The sequence below is a fragment of the Aulonocara stuartgranti genome, assembly GCF_965226115.1.
Source record: "Aulonocara stuartgranti genome assembly, chromosome: 7".
Classification (NCBI taxonomy): Eukaryota; Metazoa; Chordata; class Actinopteri; order Cichliformes; family Cichlidae; genus Aulonocara; species Aulonocara stuartgranti.
In genome coordinates, this window is record NC_138945.1 from 57,951,642 (window position 1) to 57,957,337 (window position 5,696).

The following is a 5,696-nucleotide window of genomic DNA, read 5'->3' on the forward strand; positions in this document are numbered from 1 at the left end:
AACATCCCTGTGAAGCTGATAGTGTCCTTTAATCGCTGCACGGTATTGAGCATCCTGGCCTACTGTTTCTGTGTATGGTTCTCCAGCTGCAAAACAGCACAGAAGAAAGAGCTCCACGGGGTGATATATGGTTATATAACACCCCCTCAATTGATGAACCACACAGACCAAGTCATCTCAGAAACAGTCAGATCCAATATAACTTTCATGTAAAATGTTACAATGTTACAACACAGTCTCATGTTTACATGTTTACAACCACATTTTACCATTGGGGGCTAGTGCAATATGGAAACAGTTGTGTTTGTTTATAGATGTATTTCATATATATTTTTATCAGTCTCGGTCGTTGTGTCCTTGGGCAAGACACCTGTTGCCTGCTGGTGGTGGTCAGAGGGTCCGGTGGCGCCAGTGTTCGGCAGCCTCGCCTCTGTCAGTGCGCCCCAGGGTGGCTGTTGCTACAATGTAGCTTGCCATCACCAGTGTGTGAATGTGTGTGTGAATGGGTGGATGACTGAATGTGTAAAGCGCTTTGGGGTCCTAGAGACTAGTAAAGCGCTATACAAATACAGGCCATTTACCATTTTACCATATATTGTATACATATTTTGTGTTGATTTGTGTTACATGACTTTTAGATAGTGTAACATATGACTGCCATTACCAACGGCTGATAGCTTAATCATTCTTAACCTGGAGTTGTGCTCTGCTCGCCTTTCTTTTAGCCAAATTTTTCAACTAACTTCCTTCAGTTGCTGCTTTTGTCTTTGATTTTGTGAGTCCAGCGAATGATGAACTGAATAACGTTGCTTCATTTTTTTAGGGGTGAAAGTGGAGGCATCAGAGCCTGCACTACTGTTTGAATCAAAGTTTAGTCATCCAGTGTGAGTTATTCACAAAGTTTAATCATGACACTGTGCCATAACCAATTAAGGTAATTAGAGTGGTGGACTCGACGACCTGACACAGTTTTAAAAGGTTTTTTTAGCAAAGCTCAGGATTAAACAACCACAGGAGAGCTTCAGTTCACAGAACATGCGAAGACTTCTGTCAGACAGGAGAAGTGGGTTAAACTTTCATGCTAGTGCAATACAGTGCAGGAGAAATTTGTAAAAAAAAAAAATTGGATTATTACTTGGAAATGCTGGTGAGGCTGACAGTGGAGGGAGCAACCAGTCATATTTTCCTAGGACATAAAGAGATGGAGGGGAGTGGATGGGCAGGCACGTTTTCAAGTAGGTAAAAACACAATTTCTCTTTTGCAGGAATGGACCTGGACTGGATGTGGATGAGTAGCTGGAAGAGATACTTTTCCAACTCCACGTGAAAGCAAAGAAGAGGAAGAAAGCAAAAAACCCAGCCTGGTTTCATAACACCCGAATTACTTAATAAGAAGCAGTCTCACCACATTGGTGCTCTGGGTTGTTAGTCTCACTTTTCTCCCACACCCCTTACAATAATAAAATTTTTCACTGGTGGGGTTCTCTTTAATAGATAGGTGGTTCAGATATTGCCAGTTAGTGTCACCTGGTGACCTTTAAAATAAAATCCCAAAGAGTTATAGCAGCTTATTATTATCTTTATTAGTATAACGTTCAAGAAACCGGTTTGAGATTATCTGAACTTAGTGATGTGATGCATTATCCTGCTGGAAGCAGACATAAAAAGATCTGTACACTGTGGTCATAGAGGGATGAACATGGTCAACAGCAGTAGCAGCCTGAAGCACTAGTTGAAGACATGCTTTCATGTTATTTACTCCAAATTCTGACCCTACTGTTTGACAGAAATTAGACTTGCCAGACCAGGGAACATTTTTCAGTCTTCTATAAGGTTTTGAAGTGCCCATGCGAAATGTAGCCTCAGTTTCTTGTCGTCAGCTTACAGGAGTTGCACCTGGCATGGTGTTCTGCAGGTGTAGTCCACCTTTACAAGGTTTGACATATGCTCTTCTGCATACTTCTGTTGTAACAACTGGTTATTAGAGCTTTGCAGTTCATCTTGACCATGTCTTTATGCCTAAATGCACTGAGCTGCTGCTACATGATTTACATAAACAACACACTTGAATGGGTGTACTAAATTGAGTACATCAAGCAACTGCAGCAGACACATAAGCGTCCAGCTGTGCACTACTTTTGTTTGTTTTACTGCAATGCGACATTTTGTAAGACTCAATATTGTTTGTATTTTTTATTATTATTAGTGTACTTAAAAAAAACGAATGCATATGAATTAAAAAAAAAAATTAATAAAGACTATATTTTACCATGGGCTGTAAATAAGAAATGGATGTAGCTAGAGTAAGATTAACTGTTGGACTGTGAAAATATGATGTTCCAGCCTGAGGTTTGGAATTTAAAAGCATCTTTTTTTTAAGAACCAGACATGATGTCATTTAGATGGGAGAGAGCTGGGGTATAAAGGAAGCAAAACCAGGCTTTAAATAAAATATACTTAATGAAAAAGTCAAAAGTCAAGCCAACCATCTCCTGCTAGGTTTCATATCACTTAGCAGAAAAAATGCCATTGAGGCTGATCTGCCAGAATTAATGACCTTATCATCCGCTCTAGCATAGCATTTTTCCTGCAGGTCACTAATGAGTATTTCACTCTGAATGCCACTTGTCATATTGGCAGTATACAGGTTCAGAAAGCTTGCCTTGCTTTCTGATATTAAAACAGCATAAGACTTAATTTATCAGCATTAACAATGAAGAAAAAAAAAAAGATCACTCATGAATCTTCTGTTGGCCCGGCTGTGCATGTTCCCTGTTTAAATTTGCTCATTGCTTTCCAACCAATTGTTCTACCTGAACTAGAGAAGCTTGTGTTAAGTGCTAAACCGTGTGGTTCTCCGAATGATGTCGTTCCACCCCGTTTTCTGAAAGAGGTGTTTCCTACTGTTGGACCACATATTTTAAACATAATCAATACCAGCCTCTTGTCAGGTCAAGTACCAAGTGAGTTTAAGCATGCAGTTATTCATCCCTTACTTAAGAAGCCAGGCTCAGATATTTCAGCAATGTCAAATTTTAGACCCATCTCTAAACTTCCTTCTCTGAGTAAGATCTTGGAAAAGGTTGTTCACACTCAGCTGATGGATTTTCTAAACAACTCTCATATGTTTGAAGTTTTTCAGTCCGGCTTTAGGCCGTTTCATAGCACAGAGACAGCTCTCATAAAGGTTATGAACGATATTCTGGTAGCGACGGACTGTGGTAAACACGTAGTGCTTATACTACTAGATATGACTGCTGCATTTGACACAGTGGATCACGACCTGCTGATCTCTCGATTGCAGCATTGTGTGGGCATTTCTGGCTTTGCACTCCTGTGGATAAAATCATATCTCTCAAACAGGAGCTTCTGTGTTAAGTTGGGCTCGTCATCGTCCTCTGTGGCCCCTCTGTCATGGGGTGTACCACAGGGATCTATTCTTGGGCCATTACTGTTTTCATTGTATCTCCTGCCACTGGGTGTGATCTTTCGTAAACATAAAGTTTCATTTCATCTATATGCTGATGATTGCCTGCTTTATTTTCCTTTCAGTCATTCTGATAGCTCCCAAATTAGACTCCCGCTTGATTGCCTTAGTGATGTTAAGTCATGGATGGCTCAAATCTTTTTAAATTTTAACGAACGTAAAACGGAAGCAATTCTGTTTGGCCCGAATCGTTCCTCTGATATCCCTGATGTTGACCTTGCTGCTCTGACCCCTCACCTGAAGAGCTCGATTACCAATCTTGGGTTAAAAATCGACTCTGCACTTACCTTTGATGGCCACGTGAATGGGGTGGTGAAATCGTCATTCTATCAACTCAGGCGTCTGTCGAAGGTTAAACCTTTTCTTTCAAGGCGTGACTTGGAGACTGTTATCCACACTTTTATAACCTCACCCTTGGATTATTGTAACTCCCTTTTAATAGGGGTTGGACCGGGCACTCTGACACGCCTGCAACTAGTACAGAATGCTGCAGCGCGGTTGTTATCTGGTAAAAGAAAATTTGAGCACATTACTCTGGTTCTGGCCTCCCTGCACTGGCTTCCAATTGAATTTAGGATTAATTTTAAAGTTCTTTTATTGGTTTTTAAATCTTTAAATGGTCTGGCACCTGCGTATCTGTCTGATTTGCTGAAGCCCTATGTCCCCACTCGTTCGCTCCGGTCAGCTGAGCAGCTGTTGCTCTCAGTCCCCAAATCACGGTTGAAACTGAGAGGAGACCGAGCGTTCTTTATTGTGGCTCCTAAGCTTTGGAATAATCTTCCTCTTCACATTAGGCAATCGACATCAGTGATGGTTTTTAAATCCAGATTGAAAACGCATTTTTATTCACTGGCTTTTGATTCAGTGGTTGACTGACTTGTATTTTATTGTTTTCGCTATGTTTATTATTTCATTTTATTTATTTATCATTTATCGTATTTATTATTCTTATGGTATCTATTATGTTTCTGTTGTTCAGCACTTTGGTCAGCCTTGTGTGTTTTTAAAGTGCTATATAAATAAACGATGATGATGATGAAACATTATGAAGTACAGCTCTGCGTATCCCAATAAAAGGCAGAGCTTTGGGTAGTGCAAAATGCTGGGTATAATCTGATAAAAAAAAAAAAATTGTTAAAAAGCACTGCTTATCCATGTATCTGCAGGGACTGTCAAGCAACTTTTCCAGGTTAAGCGCTTTAATTATGACCACAATAAAGTCACACAAGAGATTAGCTGATGATGAATGATGAAAATGTGAACTAGTGCAACTTGTTTTAATCTTTAAATGGCTTATGAGCAATTTTTTGCTATTTTGGCAGTGAACACAGAAGAAGAGATCAGCTTATAGTTACGGGAATGTTAAATCTGACTAAATACCCAATTAAACAAAGAGAGACCGTGGCTGGAGCAAAGTCTCATTCACTGCTGCCATTTAATGTTATTTTACATGCGTATTATCTCATTAAAGAAATTCTTGGATTTTCAAAGAAAACTGGCTTGATTCAATCTGTCATCAGTTGATGTTTCCCAGTGTTTCTCAAATTTGTACCTGTGTACGTGCAATATTCTCTGCATAGATGAGAGCAAGTTCATCACTGAGACACACGTGACATCCTGGAGACACCATAACCAAGCTCGCTGCCTGCAACATCATACAGCATGACCAGCCTGCCAGTCGGGCATTGATGATCTGAGAGAGAAATATCTTTGATATCTTTGTGGGGGATAAAAAAAGAGCAACGATCTGTGACCACCTGCAAAATCTTCTGTTGTTGTTTATAGTTAACCTGTTGTTTCCTCTCTGTTGCACCTTTTGTGTCTTTCATTTGCACCAAAGCTGTTGAAATTCCTAACTACACAGATTTATATCATAAGGTTTAACTGACTGTATGAATTCATTCTTAAATCTAAACAGAAGTTAATCAGTAGAAAATGTAAGATTACAACAACTGGATTTGTAGTATTATTATTATTATTTTTAATCAGATGCACTGCATTGCTCTATTTTGATGACAGATGTACATTAAACTGGTGGGAAATCTCTTACTGTTTGTGAATTAACAAAGCAAAAAGCTGAAGTTTTTATTCAATAAATAAACACATAAATACATTCACATTACAACATCTTGCAGAACAGAAGCAGCACCATGCAAACATTTACTAATGACCACTATTTTGAGGGAGCAAAGGTTTATGTGATGTTTGA